General features: G+C 39.4%; 1 protein-coding gene across 3 annotated transcripts in view; it reads left to right on the top strand.

The window, feature by feature from the left end:
• Positions 1–13,417: 13,417 nt before the first annotated feature.
• PROSER2 (proline and serine rich 2) overlaps positions 13,418–21,097 on the top strand; it is a 50,701-nt gene continuing 43,021 nt past the window's right edge. The window contains exons 1-2 of one of the 3 annotated variants that reach the window (XM_077169434.1): positions 13,418–13,550; positions 14,124–14,267. The gene's annotated coding sequence lies outside the window, so the exon portion shown is untranslated. Of the gene's footprint in view, positions 13,551–14,012; positions 14,268–21,097 lie in introns of those variants that run through there. The other 2 variants (XM_077169433.1, XM_077169436.1) reach the window with 2 other exon arrangements.

Below are 21,097 nucleotides of genomic sequence, written 5' to 3'. Positions count from 1 at the left end.
TGGAAGGAGAGGATATTTTACTTAGGTTAACTTTATTCATGGAATTATTCTGTCTTAGATGTAACCTATGGAAGCACAGATGCTTTCCATGAAAAATGATAATGGGTTTTTATGTAGTTCTTAACCTTTCACCAGGAAATGTGGCTTCTGTTTTTTGTTATCTCTGAAGTCCGCCCTCAGTTTCTTCTCAATTGGCTCTACTGAGATGAATAATTTTTTCATATTTATTTTTTATTGATATATATTATATATTCACATACCATGTAATCATCCAAAGTGTACAATCAGTGGTTCACAGTATCATCATATAGTTCAGCATTTGTCATCAAAATCAACTTTTTTTTTCTTTTTTGCGTGTGAAAAATAACATGTATACAAAAAGCAATAAATTTCAAAGGGCATTGCAACAATTAGTTGTAGAACAGACTTTGGTGTGGGTTACAATTCCACAATTTTAGGTTTTATTTCAACTGCTCTAAGATACTGGAGACTAAAAGAAATATCAATATAATGATTCAGCAATCACACTCATTTGTTAAACCCTACATTCTCTGTATAGCTCCACCTTTGATCTTTCTCCCATTCTTTAGGAATATTTTGGCCATGCCCATTCTGACTTTTTCATGTTGGAAGGGGCTGTAGAGAATATGGGATAGAGGGATTGAACTAGTTGATGTTCTGGAAAGGCTGATCCCTTAGCATTTTAGGACTTATCTGGTCCAGGCACCCATGTGGAGGCTGTAGGTTTCTGGAAAGTTACCCTAGTTCATGGAACATTTGGAGAATCTTATATAATGCCCTAGGTGTTCTTTAGGATGGCAGGAATGGTTTTGGCTGGGGTTTGGCAGGTTATGATAGGTAGCAATGTTGCACCCCTGGCACTGGGGCACAGCCTTCAACCGAGTGGCTTCCAAAACAAAGCGCAACACCAGAAGTCAAGCTTGAATCATTGTGCTGCACAGCAAGGAACAAAGCTTTGCAGGCACCATTGCAAGTCAGAACGAAGGAGGTACAAACAACTTCAGGTTTTATGCATGGCAGGATGTGGAAATGTTTGGTTAAGGCATTGTGGACCAATCATAAGGCAAGTTAGAAATGATAACGATAATTGGGGCTAGCTGCAGATGTGTTGTTACTGATTTATTGACCTTTATACTGCACATGTGCAAGGGACTTTCCAGCTGGCACATGTGACTGCCTGGCTCAGGGGTAATGGCTGTCAGCTGGCTATGGTTCATTTTCATAGCCTGTTGAAGGGTCCACAGCAATACGTAACTGAAGCTTGTGTAAGAATGACCTCCAGAGTAGCCTCTCGACTCTATTTGAAATCTTTCAGCCACTCATACCTTATACATTACACTTCTTTTCCCCCTTTTGGTCAGGATGGCATTGTTGATCCCACAGTGCCAGGGCCAGGCTTGTCCCTGAGGGTCATCTCCCACAAATCGCCAGGGAAACTTTCACTCCTGGATGTCATGTCCCACGTAGGGGGGAGGGCAATGATTTCACTTGCAGAGTTGGGTTTAGAAAGAGAGACACCACATCTGAGCAACAAAAGAGGTCCTCTAGAAGTAACTCTTGAGCATGCCTATAGGTAGGCTAAGTTTCACCACTACCTACATAAGCTTCACAAGAGCAAGCCTCAAGATCACAGGCTTGGCCTATGATTTGGGTGTCCCTAATGTTTGACACAGTATCAGGGGTTTCCCCAGTGGTAAGGTTTAGTAGTTACATATTTTTTCTCCCATCCCTCAAGGGACTGTGCCAATACTTTTTGATTATCTGCTTAATATATTCTAGGATTTATCCAGGTATTACATTAAGCTACACAGGATTAAAAACCTTCATTCTTTTTCTGGGCTCCCTGTGTGTGGATTGTTTAAGTGATCTCTCCAGACAGGTTGAATTAGATTATGTGCTACAGAAAATTTAGGTTCTTTAGAAAATAAACCTTTCTTCCTTTGATCTAAAAGGTAGATGGAGTTCTAAAATACAGACAATGTCTTCCTTACCCCTGTATTCTGAATTACCTTAGTCTTAAACTTATCGGCTTCATTCTTATTTCTAAATAGCAAGTTATACAAATATAAAACAGTCTCTCCAGATCCAGAAATAACAACCATGAGATGAATATTTAATAATGTGAGATTTCCACATTTCTAATCAGATTTCCACATTTCTACTGCTCCTTAAACTCTCATAAATGTTGTACTGTTCCCAATACTAATTTCATAAACTTGAAAATTGTCAACAATATGAGCACAAATTCCCTTAATTGGCTTTTGGAGAGAAGATGCACAAAGAAAAAGGTGCTACTCTACCCAGATAACCATAGAAACATGAAAGGCAGCTCTGGTGAAAAACAAAGAGCAGTAGACTGAGAATATTCACTCTGCTATTTCCCACTTGAGTGAGCTTGGGCTTTGGGCCTCAGTTTCCCCATTTGTAAATGGGAATAAAAATACCCCCTAAGACTGTTGTGAGAATTTAATGTGTGTGGATGAGTTGTTTAAACTATGAAATGATATAAAGCTTTAAGATGTTATTGTTATTTACACCCCTGAAGTGTGAGAAAGAGGGGCTATAAGTCGTTTTAAAAGCTTAGAAAAGACGGCTGAGGATCTGAGGCCAAAGGAAGCCAAAAGGCAAAGGCCAAGCACTTAATAGAGGCATACATATGGAGCTGACCCCAGGAGTACTCGAAGGCATATGAAGAATAGATGCTGATTGCCAAAGGTCAGCGCCTTAAATGTGAATATTATATACCATAAGCATCTTCATGTCCTCCAGCTTCTTAGGGCCACTGTTTTATTTAATATCCAATTAAAATGGCTCAAGTAGTCATAATAGCAGAATCTAGAACACCCTTCCCCCATTTCTCTAATATATTTGGAAGTAAGGGTGTTTGATTTCTTATCTACACTGTAACTGGTTTCTCTAATATATTTGGAAGTAAAGGTGTTTGATTTCTTATCTACACTGTAACTGGTTTAGCTTCTACTTGCTCTTCTTTAGCTTCTACTTGCTTTCCTGGAAATCATGGGATATTACCTCTTCTTTCCCCCAAAAAACTGCTAATACCAGACTGGAGTTAGTGAAGGTTTGAGAGTAGCAAGGAAATTGCTTCTTCAACAAAGTTTCTATTTTAATGCCAGATATCATTGCTTTGTGTCTGGTGGCTTCCCACATGGAGAATCCATAGGCTCTGGGCTTCTATTATGTCACCAGATAACCCACCCCACCACCGCTGCCTCTCTATACCCTTCCTCTTTCCCATCTCTGCCTTCAGGATCCCAATCCCCTTTGTGAAGTAATAGTGGATTACTCCTGTGTCTGTATTTTGCAGAATGGTTTAACTTGTTTGTGTCTACCCTTCTCCCTTCTTGAGCTTTCTAAGGATAGAGCCTTGCCTTTCACAACCAAATAGGGGTGATGGATGGATGAATGAATTTAATGAAAGAGACGTCCAGTGGGCAGTTTAAAACAAGGTTTTAAACCAGAACCGGAGCAGGCGCTTGGCTTGTTAAATAAAATGAACACTCTCAGGGGTGGCAACGATTCAGGTCACCATCATTGAGGGTATATTTGAAACCAGAGTGATTGATGCCTCTGGCAAGGAAAGCAGTGTGAACTCTGTGCTAAATACTTAGCTCTGGGAAAATACTTAAATTTAATGGATGCTCCAAACTGCCAAATGACTGGGAGGCAGGAGAACTAGAAGAATATAGCTTCAGAATAGTTATGGAAATAGAGTCCAGATGGCAGGAGTTTAGGAAAAAAAAAAGGAAGATGCAAGTATGGAGGTGGTAAATATTTTTGATCTGCTACATTCTTATGTGAATCATTTTCAAAGTTAGTAAGCATCATTAGAAAAATCCGAGGGGGGAAAATGTTCTCTTTTACCTATTACTTTATCCATGTGATGATTCATTTATTCAGGATTCTCAGCTTGTTGGGAGTATAAACATGAGATGGTTTTACTGCTGTCAGCATTTGCTCCCAACAATTTTCTATTGAATTCCCATTTCCCATTGGGTAGCTGGACATCAGTGATCAGTCTGGCAAGATTTAATAATTTTCCTAAATTTTTGTTTTTTTTAGGACCATTTCATTTTTGTATTTAAGACTCAGTCCTTACTTATTAAAAGCCTGCCCTCTCAAATTCGATGGCTTGGTCCACCAGCTGTTCGGCAGCTTCTTCACTCTGCCCCTCTGATAACTTTCCGTGTTCCTGCATGAAGAGCCATGGAACCAAAAGGGCCCTTGTTTATACTCTTTGGGGGCTTGGAGAACTGGGGTGAGTGAAGTTGCCTCATCTTCCCAGGCTCACTATGTTTCCAGTCCTACAAACGCTGATGGAATAGGACATGCCATTGTTTTAGTTTCTGTGGTAGTTAGATTCAGTTGTCAACTTGGCCAGGTGAAGGCACCTAGTTCTGCTGCTGTGGACATGAGCCAATGGTACGTGAACCTCATCTGTTGTTAATTACATCTGCAGTCGGTTAGGAGGCGGGCCTGCTGCAATGAATGACGTTTGACTTAATTGGCTGGTGCTTAAATGAGAGAGCACAACGTAGCACAGCCTAAGCATCTCAGCATTCCTCATCTCAGCACTCGCAGTTCAGTCCCGGCCTTTGGAGATACAGAAAGAAGTCACCCCGGGGAAAGCTGTTGGAACCCAGGGGCCTGGAGAGAAGGCCAGCAGAGACCATCCTGTGCCTTCCCACGTAAGAAAGAACCTCAGTGGAAAGTTAGCTGACTTTCCTCTGAAGAACTAACAAAATAAATCCCCTTTTATTAAAAGCCAATCTGTTTATGGTGTGTTGCATTCCAGCAGCTAGCAAACTAGAACAGTTCCCTAGCTGCTAAAAAAGATGCCATGTCATGTGTTGACTTAACAACAGGAATTGATTAACATCTGGTTTCAGAGGCAAGAAGGCTTGCTTCCTCCCAGGGTCAGTATCTTCTAGAATATCTTGAAAATCTTTGGATTTCTTTGGCTTTTCCATCACATGGCAATGCACATAGCAGCATCTTCTCCTTTCTCTTCCAGGTTCCATTGACCTCTGGCTTCTGGCTGATCTCCATGGCTTCTTTCTCTGTCTGACTTTCACTCTGCTAATAAAGGACTCCAGTAATCCAGATTAAAGCCCAACCTGATTCAGTGGGGCCACACCTTAACTGAAGTAACATCCTGAAGAGACTTTATTCACAATGGGCTCATACTCACGAGAATGTAGAAGAAGACCAAGAACATGTCCAAATTAGGGAACACAATTCAATCCACATCACCCATGAAATCTCTAGCCTAGCAACGGGCACAAGCCTTCTAAGTGTGTCCCCAAACTTCAGAGAGGTGATTGAGACATTGTCCATAAATACTCTTTGGCCCCCAGAATGTTCTCTGTGACCTCTCTGACCACACCCAGTCCCTTGGTCATAACGCTGGGGTCTGTACCTTAGACAGAGTGCAGCTGGGGAATGAGATGCATTGTCATCTCATCCCCAACCTTCTGAATGATTGTCTTAGAATTCTACTCTTTACTCGGTTTCAGGGATTAAAGGAACCCCTTCTCTTTTGTGGTAGGCAGAATTCTAAGACGCCCTTGAGATTCCTGCCCCCACCCCACACCATGTCTTGCTCTTGTATAATGCTCTCCCCTTGAGTGTGGGTAGAACTTGTGAATATTATAGGATATTGCTTCTGTGATTGTCACATGATATGCAAACAGAATTTTGCAGATGTGATTAAAGTTTCTAGTGGGTTGATTGTAAGTTTAATTAGAAAGGAGGTTACTCCGGGTGGGCCTGTTCTAATCAGGCGAGCCAGTAAAAAAAAAAAGCAGCAGCAGAGATGCTCTCCAACTGGCCCAGAAGGAAGCAAACTGCCATGTGTGAGCTATCTATGGAAGGGGTTACATGACTAGGACCTGAGGGTGGCCTCTAGAAGCTGGAAGCAACCCCTGGTCAATCCAGGTTTTCCAGCAAGAAAACAGGCACTTCAGTCCTTCAACCACAAGGAATTGAATTTTGCCAAACCAGAATGAGGCTGGAAGAGTACTCAGCTCCAGATGAGATCGCAGCCTTGTCTAACACCTTGACTTCACCCTTGTGAGACCCTGTAAAGAGGAAACAGCTAACCTCTGTCTGCACTCCTGACCCAGGAACATTGAGATAATAAATCTGTGTTCTTTTGTCACAAAATGTTTGTGACAATCTGTTAAGCAGCAATCCTAAAAAATATATCCTTTCCTTCCCTCTTCTCTTTGGAGTGGAACGAATAACTTCTCATTGGAAGTAGGTACTGCACTTCCCCATAGCATAGGACCCTCAATCCATTTCTTATTTCAGAAATGGGGGTGGGGTGGGTGTATTGGTCAGGGTTCTCTAAGAAAACAGAACCAACAGGAGATAGCTGTCAGTATTATGAGATTTTATAAAAGTGTCTCACACTCTGGGGATACATGAATCCAAATTCCATAGGGCAGGCTGCAAGCTGGCAACTCCAATGCAGGTTTTTGATTAATTCCGCAGGAGAAGCTGGCTAGGTGAAGTAAAGATGAAATTTCTCTCTTTGCTAAAGTCATCACTTCTCCTTTTAAAGCCTTCAACTGATTGGATGGATCGTTTTTCATTGCTGATGACACTGTCCTTAGTTGATTGTAGATGTAATCAGTCATATGTGCAATCAACTTACTGATGATTTAAGTCCATGAAATGTCCTTGCAGTAACAGAAAGGCCAGTGCTTGCTTGACCAGAAAACTGGACACCATTACCTAGCCAAATTGACACATGAACCTAACCATCACAGTAGGTATAGTTGGTGGTATAGGGTAATTTGAATTTGATGCTTAAAACTCTGAGGAGATAGGATTGGCTCAGGCTCCTGGTGACTTCTTGAACTTGTGATGTGAGAGATGGCCAGCTCTTTGGCACTTATAGGAAAAGTCCCACTTATTTTATTCTCAGTTATTGGCAGCATCTCATGTGATTTTTCTTTTATTTTCTATTGTGATTCTCTGTAGGAAGAGACTTTTGGGTTGTTTTTTTTTAACGTCTTAATTTAGAAATTGAAATAAAATATTTTAAGTTTATCAAAGAATTGTCAGTAAGGTTTTCCCCATCCTCTCCTCCACCAAAAATTGCAACTTGGAAATATAATGAAGACCTAGTTCCTTAGGTCTGGGTGGCCCTGACAAGAATTTAGGGTCTGGGTCTTTCACACAGAGGGGCAGACCCGAATTTGCAACACTAAGTGGTCAACTCTCCTGCTTGGTGATTCCTACTTTCTCACTCTCAAACGGTAACACTAGGTAAAAGGCTTACTCAAAATTCAGGAAATTAGCATCCTTAAATTCTGGGTCTGGGCCACGGTGGCTCAGCAGGCAAGAATGCTTGCCTGCCATGCCAGAGGACCCAGGTTCGATTCCCGGTGCTTGCCCATGAAAAAAAAAATTCTGGGTCAGATTAGTGAGATAGTTATGTCTAGGATCACAACTGAGTTGCATTGAAAAATCTCAGATCTCAAATTTAGAAAACTGATTTAATGAAATATCTCAACTGAAAAGAGTTTATAAGAATTTGACTTAGGAGAAGGGTAAAGCAACTACAAATGTTAATTACTCTACCCACTACACTTATGTTTCCTTCCTAGTGTGACACCCAGTACATCCATAACACAAACAGACCCAGGCCACAATGGATCCCTGTCCTTATGTTTCAATCAACTCAAAACCCAGTTTCAGCTATTTGAATCCCCTGAGCATAAAATTCAACTCCAAAAGCATTTATGAAGAATGCAGGCCCCCCTGAAGTTTTGGTGGGAAGATGGAGAGGGTTACATGGCCCCTTGCCGTATTGGAAACTTCCTAAATCCTCCTTAATCCTCTCCCTGAACAGCTGCCTTGGCCCCTTGGTTTTTCAGACCCCAAAACTCTCTCCAGACTCCCTAGCCACCACAGGCTACCCAAGCCATATTCAAACCCTATCAGATAAGCCACCAATAAACGGGAAACCAGCTAGAGATCAGCAGAAGCAAAGCAAGTTGCCTTAGTCAAATTGTAAACACTAATTACTCCCCAGGCTTATCTCTGGGAGAACGTAGTTCATTCTACCTGTTGTCTTTATTTACAAAACCACTTGGATTCAGCCTGTGCATCAGTAGGTTATTAGAGGTTATCAAGTAGATAATCCTTTTCTACTGCCTTATCCCTCAAACCCACTTGAACTGTAAGTTCCCATGCAGACAGGGAGCTTGTCTATGTTGCTCACTTCTTTATCTCATAGATCTTACCCATGGCCATTGGCCTCTAATAGGCTACAGGTGTTTTTGAATGAAGAATGAATGGGTAACAGAGCCCATCTTTCCCTGTCCAGACCTCAGTCACTTGGCAAGCCCTCAAGCTTAGCTGCATTTTTTTTTCACCAGAGGTTCTTTTGGAATCTTACTTCTCTCTCTTTCAGAACTCTTATCATTACATTTAGTTATAACTTATTTACTGTTTCATTTCTTCCATACATGTTTCTCCTTGGAATATGGTCAAGGTTGCATATCACTCATTTGCTTTTAGGTAGTATGCAATCATTTTAGTGTCATCTTTTCATATTTTTTCTCTAAACCTATCATCCAAACCCTCCAGGCTATAATTTCTTCATTTGTGGAAGTAGAATAATTAATTTTTGTTTTAAATCTGGAAACTTCGCAAGCAAGTTGCCCTTCTTTCCTTCCAGCCATCTCTCAAATATTTCTTGAATGTTTGATACAAGCCAGACTCCAAGTACATTGGCATTTATTGTCTAATCCCCAAAATAATATTTATCAGTTTGTATTGATTATAAAAACAACATTAAGTAATAGCAGAAACTTTGGAACATTTACAAAATTATAAATAAGAATAACAAATCATCATAACCAGAAAAACCATCTTTTTCACATATTTCCTTCCTTTTTCCACATATAATGCATTTTACATAGCTGAAATAATAATTTTCATACAATTTTATAATGTTCTTTTCCTCTTTAACAATATATTCAGGGGTTTTTTTCATTTGTGAAAAATTCCTCATTTTTAATAGTTGCATAATAGTTTAAACTTTCCCCTAATTTTGGATAGTTTAGTTGTCTCTGATTTTCTGACATTAATAAAATGGTGACAGCATATATCTTTATGCACAAACCTTTGTGCTTATTTTGAAGTATTTCCATAGAATCCCTAAATATGGTATTATAGAGTCAAAGTAGATAAATATTGTATGGCTCTTAAAATAGCTCACAAAATTGCTTTTTGGTAATTGTATCAACTTATGGGCTCATGTATGTAAATATATAAAATTGCCCATTTCTTTGCACTCTTGATGGTATTGAATACTAGAATTTTAAAAATACTATCTAATGTAATAGGCAAAAATATTGTTATTTTTAATTCTTATTTTTATATTACGAGGTTAAACACTTCAAAATATAATTATATGTCATATGTATATAATTGATATTCTTATCAATTTGTATGGACTCTTGTCTGATTTGCTATGCATAGTTTTGTAATTTCTTTTTTCCCCAAGGGTGCATTCTTTTTCTGGTGACCATGCTGCCTCTGTCATCTAAAATTCTGTCCTTGCCTCTTTCTCTCTCCCCACTCCTTATTTGTACGAGCTTCCCCTGCTTACTTATCTTGTTTATGTTTTCCAGGCTACCTCACAGCAGAGTGACTCAACTCTTGACTGTCATAATCCAAACTCTTGGGATAGCCTTGTCACTGAGCAGTCCAACTTTGTACACAAAAGTAGCCAGCCCGTGCACTGTGGCTTGGTGATTTCTTTTAAAATTCTTTTTATTAGTTTTTTTTTCTTCAGAGAAATTGTAGATTTACAGAAATATCATGCATAAAATATATAAAACATAGAATTCCCATATACCACCCTATTATTAACACCTTGCATTAGTGAGGCACATTTGTTATCAATCATGATCAAACATTTTTATAATTATACTTTTATCCTTGCTCTTAAAAATTTTGTTTACAATATTTTTAGGTGTCAGAATTTAAAATTTTTTTGTATAAATGGTCATTTCCTTTTTGATTTTTTCATTCCTTTTCTTCCCCACTCTTGAAGTCACAGAAATATTTGCCCAAATTTTTCCCTAGTTTAAAATTTTTTTAGTTTGTTTGGAGTTCCTTTTGTCATTTAATGAAAGATAAGGCTTAACTTGATTATTTTTTTTTAATTACTAGTTTCCCAATTTATAAGCAATTCCTCCCTTTTTCATTTATGAAAAAGATGACTCCTTTATCACATATTAAAATCTTATACCTGAGCCTGCCCATGCCAAAAAAAAAAAAAAAAACTTATATCTAAACTATTTTTCTGGGTTATTCATTCCATTCTATTATATGGTCCATTCAGTAGCTACTATTGTCCTATTATTATAATTATTATAGTCCTATACTATGTTTGAGTAATAAATACGGCAATTCTTCCCATTTTATTCATTTTCATAATTTCTGTAGCTCTTTTTAGCTGTTATTTCTTCCAATAATCTTTAAAATAATATAGTTTTAGCCTCAAAAAAGTAGGTGTTATACATTTATCATACAATTGAAGAACAGGGTTGAAAAAGGATAAAGCAAATAGTTCAACATAACACATCTCCTGAGTGAAAGAGGCATAAATCAAAATCATGTCTTTTGACACATCCCCTTTCAGGTATAAAATGCTATACAGTACTTTTTCAGTAAAGAAAACTCATGAAAGTTACTTACTAGCCATTCTTTCCCCTTTTCTGTCTGCCTCCCTGTATTGATCAGTGAATATACTGTAGTTTCTGAAATCAATTTTATGCAGTAATGTACTTCCTTATAAAATAAAAACGTTACCTGAACATTTTTAGCTTAATTGTTAAAATTTTAATGTAATTTTATTGAGATATATTCACACACCATACAATCAATTCATCAATGGTACACAGTAACATCATATATTTGTGCATTCATTGCCACGATCATTTTTAGAACATTGCATTACTCCAGGAAAAGAAATAAAATGAAAAAAAAGATCCCAAACATCCTATACCCCTTACCCCCCCTCTTATTGATCAATAGTATTAACTCTACCCAATTTTAAGACTTACAATAGAAGTGCGTTGGCTAAGACAATGTAGTATTGTCACAGATGGATACATAGATCAGTGGAACAGAACAAAACATCCAGAAGTAGGTCCATACAAACACGGGCAACTGATTTTTTTTTTGGCTATACACAATCATTATCAAAGATCAGTGCTACTGGATTACAGTTCAACAACTCCAGGTATTTCCTTCTGGCTATTCTAAAACTCTGGACACTGAAAAGAAATATCTATATAATGAGTCAGTAGTCACAGTCATTTGTTAAATTTGAATTTCTCAGCTATACCTCCTCCCTGTCATTTGATCTTTCTCTCACTCTTAAGGGACATCTGGGAAATTACCATTTTAACTTCTTCATGCTGGAAGGGGGTATTGACCTTATTAGTTAGAGGAATGAAACTGGTTGACGTTCTTGGATTAAAGGTTAAATTTTTAATTTAAACAAATTTAAAAATTACACAAAGTTCATAAGAATAGTTGTCTAATATTTGGGGGTCATGTATTACCAGCATTTTCTTAGCAAGGTTAGCTTCAGAAGACATTTATTAGACAGTTAAGTGACTATAATGTGAAATTTTGTAAATGCCATGAGGTATGAAGTAGTAACAATACCATATAGAAAGACCCATCATATGGCTCTTTTCCCCTTTTTTTCTTCCTTGGCATTAATTATCTAAGTACTTTAATGAATAAACTGTCTTTAAATTCCCTCTCTATACCATTTGGGTTTTTTTCTTACCTAACTTCTGGCCCTTTCTCACTTTTCAGGCCTTTCTGTATGTTCAGTTGACACAAAGGTGACTGGAAAAAGGACGCAAAAGGGGAGTGGAAGCCAGCCTGTGCTCAGATAGTCAAACAGGCTCTTGCTAGGTCTGCACTCAGCCCAGGGGAAGGGCCTGTTGGTAATTCCCACAAAGGTTTGGTACCTGCCAGCAGAATCTGGTCTTCTCATTTCCCCTAATGTCTCTAGGTTGAAACTTCTTACTCTCACTTTCTTTTCTGTTCATTTCCTGCCCCTATTTTTTTCTACCATTTCCTTTCCCCCTTCTTCCTTCCTAAATCCTTTCATCCTTCAGTTTCTTCTTCACCTGTAAGAAAGATAAACCATAAAACAAAAAGAACAATAATAAAAGGGAGAACAATCTGAAAGCATTTATCAAAATACTTTTCTTTATCTGAATTTCTTAAAGACAGTGGGTGCCTATGTTACCTCTCATGGGTAGAGATGTTCAGTTCTACTTACTAAATAAAGACGTTGATATTTAATACAATATGGGACAAAATTTAAAAGGACACAAATAAAAGCCTAACCAGAAAATTTAGGTCTATTGTTCACCAAAGTTTAACAACTGTCAGAATTAAGCACCTCTTGGGTTTGGTTCAGAAAAGGGGGGATAATAATACTTGTCTAATTAACTAGCATGTTGGGTAGATTAAAGTGCTTTGTAAACATTAATTAAAGATGCACGGAGTTGTGAGGCCAATGTATTATTAGAGAAAAAGTTCTCTTCCCTTTAATCAGGTATGTCTTCCTGGGGCAAAGAAATGATCTAAGGACTAAGGAATTGGGACTCAGCCCTGAGTGCTGCCAGTGACTCAGCCGTCTGTGTAACCAACCACTTCCTTCTTCAGCTTTCTGTAAAATGGGGATAAACTCAAAGACCATTTTTGCATCTATGTTGCTTATCATCTCCTACTGGAGTATAGAACAAAACTTACAGTTCATAAAAATCCCCTAACTCTTGCTTTCTCCCTCCATGCACAGTCGCTCTGCCCCATGGAAACTTGGTAACACTAACTTCCATCAACGCAGAAAAGTCTTCCACTATCAGCTATTGGCTTCGGTAGATATTTCCACAGTGAGAGCATGAGGAAGAAAACAGCACGGAACAATGGGTTCAAAAACTGTTAGAACAGAGTCTTCAACTCTCCGAATCTCAGTTTTCCTCGGCAAAATGGGCGTAAGAAACCAGATTGTTCGAAGGAGTAAATTAAATAAGGCCTGTATGTGAAGTGCCCTGACCCAGGATAATATGTGCTCAGTAAATAGTAGTTGTTATTATCATCATTAAATCAAAACAATTTACTATCAAAGCTGAAGATAGTAAAACACGTGTCCGGTCTCGCTCCAGAGCGGCTAATTCAACGCAGTTCCCTGAGGCTCTCCTGGGCGGGTCTGAGTCTGAGAGCAGCGCCGGTGTCTGGCCCTTTAAGAGCCTGGGCGCGCGGAGTGGGTGTCTAAGGGCCGGCCGCGCGCGGCGGGGCGCACGGCAGGGTGAGCGCGCACGAGCGGGAGCGCACGCGAGCTGACGGGGCGGCACGGCCGGCAAGGCGCGCGCGAGCTGAGGGACTGGCTGACCCACTGACGAACGGTTGACCGCGGCGCGGAGGCTCGGGTGGGTTCGGCGGGTACCTGCCACAAGGTGAGTGTGGAAATTCGGGGCCCGGACAGGTTGAAGGCGACGAGGCGGTGGTGTCGCGGGGCGTCCCGTGGCGGAGTCTGAGAAAAAATCGGGCTCCTGAGGACCGACGAGCGGAGGCGGGGTTGGGGGGAAGTGGGCGGTTTCACGACCCCTTTCCCTCCCGCCCCACGACCCCTGCCTACCGTCCCTGCACGCGTCCCCTCCTCCCCATGCGTACCCCGGCTTCTGGGAGAGCAGCCAGCGCAGCCCCTGAGGGTGTCGGCGCGTCGGAGTTTCCCCACCCTGGCGCCAACTCGGGAAGGTCTGGCGTGGAGCGTGGCGGGGAGGAACGCGCGGTCCACGGGCGGCGGGGCCGGCGCGGGGCTTCATTGCCCCGGGCTTCTTAATACCCGGCCCCGGGCTTCCCGACTTCCCTCGGCGCCCCAGCTTCCCCCGGACCTGCGCCCGCCCCGCTGCGGACAGGAGGGGGCTCTACTGGTGGGCCAAGGCCACCTGTTAAGCTCAGGTCGCGCTCGGAAGCTCAGGGTGTTGGTGTGCCCCCGCCCCGCGCCCCTCACCTCGCGCCCCCCACAGGTAACTGGATCGTGCGGGAATGTGGAGGATCTGCCCGGGAACCGGACGGGAGGGATTAAAACCGAGAAGGAAACGTGCCTAATGTGATGCGATTCAACAAAAGGCAATAAAAGAAACTCCCAGAATTTAACCCAGGCCTTAAAGGTTTCCTAGCATTGTTTTACGGAGTCTAAATTTAAGCATCAGTTTGTTGTCATGTTTTTGTTGTTGTTTTTTAAAACCGCAGGAACTAACCTCAGATAACTTTTAACTCTTTGCCAGGACCTGAATTGGTACAGAAGGCTTAAAAGGAGTAAAGGAGCAAAGGGGTTTTTTGTGTGTCTGTTTTCCGTGAACGTTTTGTTAAAGTTTGCCGCTGGAGGCTGTAGGAAGAAGATTGCTCCTTCTGGCTCGATGTTTAATGGAGTACATTAAAAAAAAAATCTTTATATTTGAAAAGTATAGAAACACCAAACTAGGTAGATGCATAAACGCAAGGGAAATGCTCGCAGGAGATACCTTTATTAAGAATACTTTTCTGCTTTATTTTTTTAAAGCACACTGTAAGTAGTGCCCTAACATGCACCAAAAAAGTTTGCCCTCAGAGCTCTATGTCTGAATGTTACAGATTGTTTTTCTAGGTGGAGGAGGTGTTTTCGTTTGCGGAGCCAATATGGAAATACAAACAAATGCCCTATTTACTTGAAATTGGGTGGGAAGGATGGAAGTTGTCTAAAAATCTTCCTGGCCACACTTGACAGCGTACCTATGGAATCTTGGGTATTTTCTTGCCCAGACCAGTAATAACCATTTTAAGTGACTAGATAGATTCCTTGGTAATAGCTCTTCAAATGCGCCTTTCTTTGAAAGTTTTGGATACTGATAATTTGAAAGTAACACATTTTTACATTGCTGAATATCAGAATTCCAAAAGTAATGTGATAATATAAGGAAAACTGGAAAGAGGCAGGAAAGAGGCGAGATGCTGTTAAGGTGATTTGAGTGTGCTTGACCCCACGAGGGCTTCCTTGTTGAGGGGTGGCATAAGGATTTGCCTGTTTTGGTGCAGGCCTGGGGTGTTCCTTCGTTTACTCAAGGGTATTGTAGACTGACCATCTACACTGCTCTGAACACTGAGATAGTCACTGGGTATACAAACATATCTAGATAACAGCCATACGGCCCAAACTGATTAAAACCATATCAAGTTAACCTTCATCAGGAGCTAAAGGCATTCCTGGCCTTGGTGCCAAAGTTCTCAGACACCTAAGGAGTCTATAGTTGGCACCCCTTGTTGATTTTAAAGATCATCTCAAGTAACTACAAGAGAAAGAGTGGAGCCTTGAAACCAGGGGAGAGAGCTGAAAGGCTAGAATAGAGCAGACTTTAGAACAGGGAATCCTCTGGAACAAAAAGTTCAACTGCTTCTTATCTGCATTACTGTGGGACACCTGCCAATAGCATGGAGGCCATTTGGTAGGTGCCAGAAGATCCTAGGAGTATCCCAGAATTTGAGCTCTTTCCTTTGATGGTGAAGGGCAGCTTTGTTTGAGTTTCCATTGCCCTAGCTGATAGTAGTCGTGGTAGCTTCGTAGCTGCCTGTCTGCTCTGAGGAGTATGGGCCTTGCACCTCTATTTCTGATATGTTAAATCTTTGAGGGGATCGGCTTGACACTGTAAAAAAGCATCTGTTCGCAGTGACACTGCCTTTGGCACCTGTGGTGTCAATATTGTTCAGTCACCGAAAGCAGCCTCTTCCCGTGGAGTAAAGCTGTACCTGTAAATGATTCTGTTGTTCCCTTTCTAGACTTGTAGCATTAATCTTGACACCTAAGGATGTTCTAAAGAAAGTTGATGCTGCATTTATCACCTGTGCAGTCAGGATTAGTGGTAAGATATGTGTAGGGCAGAGCATTCTGTCTTGTTGGAGAGGGTTTGATAGCTCTTTATGAATGCATATCTTCAGACTGGACATTTCCAAAGACTGTAGCACTGTGAAAACTTAATTTTCTTTAGTTTTAACTTTATATCACCCAAGTACTATATCTGAGAAGGTGTAGATATTTTTATTAGGCTTGGTTTGTGTATTATGTTCTTTTTCCAACCTTTACTGTTTTTTTTTCTTTTTTCTTTCAGTCCTCTGCTCCTTCTCTTGGATACTTAATTGCCTGATAGGTGCTTTGAAATATATTTTTAATATTATGTCCATCTCAGTTATTGATCCAAAGATAGATATCAGTCCTCATATACCTCTCTTTTTGATGTGCACAGATTACATTTTATTTTTTTAAATTAACAGAATAATGGAGCATGGTATAGAGAAAAAGAGCAATAATAAACTGGGAATTAGGGGGGCTGGATTCTACCTCGGGTTTCGTTATCGAATAACTGAGTGACCTAAGAGTTCACCACTTTACCTTTCTAGAACTTGCTTTCCTGGTCTGTAAAATTTGGGGTATGACTAAATGACTTCTCAGGCCCCTTTCTAACCTTAAAACTGGAGACTCTAAATTAATGATTCACCATAGGTTTCCTTTAAAAACCTAGTTTTTAGGTTTTTTTCTGAGTGTATTTAGTTTATTTTGCAGAAATTACTTAAAATAAATATGTGGGGAAAAAATATGTTCTTATATACTAGACTATACATAGATGAATTTAATCCATTGCTGCCTTCCAAAATAATGTAGTTGGTATTTTCATCAGAGATACAGAGGCTTTTAAGAGTTTCTTTACTGAACATTTATGCTCCTCCCTTGGTAGGCACAGTTGAAACTATAGAGATGAACAAGGCCTGGTCCCTGCCCTCAAGAAACTCATGATCTAGTAAAGGAGATAAGATTAATGTCAAATATGAATGGATAACACAGAAGTCCATAAAACTTCAGGAGAAAAGACGGATATTTTTCTATCAGAAGTATCAGAACACATATTGGATGGTGAATGTAACACTTGAGCTTGACCAACATTGGGAGGGAGGTGGAAAATTAGGCCAAAATGGTAGGATTGTGGCTTTAGTTATACTAAAGAGGTTAGCTTTTGTTTTTTATTTATTTATTTTTTTTGTCAGGGCGGCGGGGGGATGCTGGGCATTAACCCTAGAAGGTTTTGAGTAGGGTTGTGATAATATCTTGGCTCATGGCCTGGTCCATTTAGAGGTTAATTTGAGGTTTAATGAGAAGTTTAGGGCTGAAGAAGGGAGGATAGAAATAAATATAAAGATAAAAAGATAGAATGGTATGAATAAGGGATGGCATCTGAAAATGTCAAATGTCAAGTATAATTCTTGGTTCAAGAGAGGCATTATTTTAGAGTAGAGGTCAAAGGACCTAGATCCAGCTGTCTCACTTGGCAGATCAACCTGTAGGCTTTGCTCCTCAGCTCCTCGTGTACCACATTGATGGCCTCCCACACAGCCTAGTAACCAGTGAATGCATTGATCGAGCTCCCAGTAGTGCGGGTGGCTTCACTTTGTCTGTCAGGTGTGTTTAAATGTGTGGGAGTTATGTATTAAACTTTTTTGTTGTTGGCTCCCTTTGTGATTTTAGAGATATCATCTGAGGACAAAATATTAGTATCAACATGTAATAAAACCATACTTAAACCAAAATTTCATTTTGAGGAACACTTTTCTGTTGTGCAATGGTATTTATCAATTGCAGAAATATTAGGTAAAACCATATAAAATGACCAGTATTCAACTGTTTTTGGCCTACACAAACAACACTTTGTTTGGTTCAATATCATAGTTGTGGGCCAGTTGTTAGACCCTTCCCTTTTCAGTCATTATAAGAATGTAGTTAATGAACTTGAAAATTCATTTTAAAATATGGTGCAAGTACTGTAGTTCTTGTTTCATTGAGTTTTAAATTTTGTTTCAGTTTTCCAGGGTGGTGAGAATAACAAACCTGGTTGCTTCTGCAGCCAACGGGCCTTTGTCATTACTTAACTAAAAATAATTATCAGACTCTACTGTTGAGCTACTTAAAGGTACTCTATTTTCTCCCAAAGAGGTTGATAAGCAGTCCTTGAACTTCTGAAAATAGTAACCTCTTAACTATTAGTTACCTTCATTCCATTTTTTTCAATAAACATTTGGTTGTCCGTATTTCTTGAAAAGGTGCCAAAAATCTTTGGTCTCTTCCTCCTCTATTAAAATTGGGATATGAGTTTGTTCCCAAGATCTGAATTTGAAATGAGTGATTTAAGTGATTACTGGGTTCTGAGGAGAGTTGGGAGGAGTTGGGAGTAGAAAAGGAGTTCTCTGTATATACATCCTGAGGTAAGGAGTTCTTATTCCCTTTCCCTAAATAGGCAAAGGGATTTGAGAAGATGGAGTTAAAAGTTTGATGCAGCACATTGACCCAGCAGGAGGTCTTGTGAAAGCCTTGTTCCCAGATTTGGATTTAAGTCTGTTAGACTTGAGATAAGACTTGTAAATTAAATCTCTGCTCCCAGCCTAACCAGGTATTATAATGCCAATGCTGAATGAACATGCTGTAAAACAGCTTTGTTTTTGTTAAGGGGAAGCAAAAAATTCAGCTAAGAACTTTGAACTTCTCAGAAAAAAAGTTTTGTAAACCAATATGGTATAATTATTATTTCCAACTAAGAAGTACTACATTTTATATCACCTGGAATATACCAGTGTAGCATGTACTGGGGTGGTCTGGCAATATTTGCTGAATAAATATAGGGAAGGCACACAAACTTCTTCACAAGAAAGAACAACTTTTGCTGGGATTTTCTCCAATTTTTTAAGTTGCTAAAGAACCCAAAAGTGTCACAGGCGTATAGAATGTCAAATTTCTTAAAAATGAGCTGAAGATAAAAATTTGAACTATCTTGTCCTTGCAAAAACTTCATTAGCTCTTTTCCCAGTTAGATTTGGCCCTACTTGGTGCTTCTGTTTGCTTTCTCTTGGGTCAGACAAGGTTGTTTTTAAGTGAAATTTTACTTTAGGAAAATCTAATTTTCATGTTTTATATTCGGTGATAGTAGGAGACTTCTTCCCTCAGGGCCTGTTAACCCAGCACATTTAGATGAGGCTTCTACTGGTGAACTTGTTTGCTCAAAGTGTAGGCGAATAATTTCTTTCATGTGTTGTGTAGGCCTAAGTAAATTATTGCCTCCCAGTAGTTGAAACTATTCACAGCACAGCCAATCTGAAATCAGTCTTGTTTTTGTACATTGTACAGAAAGAGCTTTAAAACAAACAGATAAAAAAGTCTAAACAAAAGCATGATGATAATTCTTCCAGAGAAGAAAAATTACTAGCCTTTTTAAAAAATTTTAATTGTATTTAATACTTAAGTGCCTGTTAGAGGCTAAGGTCCTAAGTTCTTGTGGAAGATATTTCGGAAGTGCGGGAAAACCCATCCCAGAGAAAAAGCAAAATCACATGAAAAGGATGCTAGAAAACATTGATGACATCGACATTTTAAAACTTCAGAACAAAACTAATTTTCCAATACCAGCACTCCCAATGATGACCTCCTTTTACCTGAGGAGAATTTTTCTTATATCCTCAGTGCTGAAATTCAGTTCCAGTTTGCTCAGTGAATATTTTTGGAAAAGTTCTTTTCCTTACAAAATTTTTATTCTCTTGAAATTGGGAAAGAGCCCAACTAAAGCAAAGTTTCTACATATTTGTTTTACTTCAGCCTGTTTATTTGTGGAATACATATGTAAATACACACATACATTATTGATATTTATTACCTGTTAATATTGGAAAGTGTTACTGGTTTAGTATGTTTAATTTATTTATTGGTGGCAAATTTTTAATGGGTCATTATTTATGAAGCTAAGTTAAGCATTTCCATGGCTGTGCTTAAAGTTACTCTTTTTCTCCCTCCCCCCTTTGTCCTTGATTGAATTTCATAAATTGAATGAAGCTAATTTCTCCCAAATTTGAAGGATTTAGTCTATAAATATGATAGAAGGGCCAAGGATGGTTACCACAACATGGTTAACATGTTTGAAATTACTCCTGTTTCAGCTTTTCTTTTTGTTCAAAAATCTGTGCTAAAAAATATTTTTATAAATAAGATGGTTTAGAGTTTAAATTATAAATTTTTATTTAATAATGAATATTGATCAAGTCTGTATTTTCTAAAAGGCTGTGCTGTTTTCAAAAACAAAACAAAATAGAAGGTGAGAGTTCTGCCTGGGAGTTGAGTCTAATTGAGGACAAAAAGATACATATGCATGATGAAATCTGATGGGATAAATTATGTCAGAATAACAAAGATGGTAGTGTATAATTGTAACCAAGAAGTTAGAATTGAAAAAAGATTAGATTTCTTGTACAATGTACAAATTTAAAAAATGTTTTTGAATGAGGAAGAATAAAGGAATGTCATTATTGCAGGGTGCTGAAAATAGATAGTAATTAATATTTTAAAATGTCACCTTATGTGTGAGACTAAAGCAAAAAATGTTTGCTACAAAATTTATATTTTGACTAGAGCATTTCCTAATATAACTTATGTAGATAGTTTGATTGAATGTTATGAGTACTTGGAATCTCAGGTAGGATGTGAGATTTTGTTGGTTTGTCCAGAGTGATGCCCCGATAAATCCCAGAGTAATTTGATCAGTGACTGGAAAAGTATTTATTTGCAAGCCCCCTTCAGGGAATGGTGAGAGCTGGGAGAAATTCAACTTCCCCAAGTCTAATTCTTGATAATTTCTCACAAGCAGTGTGGACAACCAAAGCTACAGGCTGAGCCCCCAGTCTTGGGGATTGTTCATATGAAACTTAACCCCACAAAGGATGGGTCAAGTCTGCTTAAAATTTAGGCCTAAGAGTCACCCCCAAGAGAGCCTCTTTTGTTGCTCAGATGTGGCCTCTCCCTCTAGCCAACATGATGAGCAGTCTCACCACCCTCCCCCTCTCTGAGTGGGACATGATTCCCAGGGATGTGGACCTTCCTGGCAACGTGGGACAGAGACCCTGGAATGAGCTGAGACTCAGCATCACGGGACTGAGAAAA

Source organism: Tamandua tetradactyla, chromosome 7 (assembly GCF_023851605.1).
Source record: "Tamandua tetradactyla isolate mTamTet1 chromosome 7, mTamTet1.pri, whole genome shotgun sequence".
Classification (NCBI taxonomy): domain Eukaryota; kingdom Metazoa; phylum Chordata; class Mammalia; order Pilosa; family Myrmecophagidae; genus Tamandua; species Tamandua tetradactyla.
The sequence above is the reverse complement of the archived record's forward strand: the minus strand, read 5'-3'. Positions and strand labels throughout refer to the sequence as shown.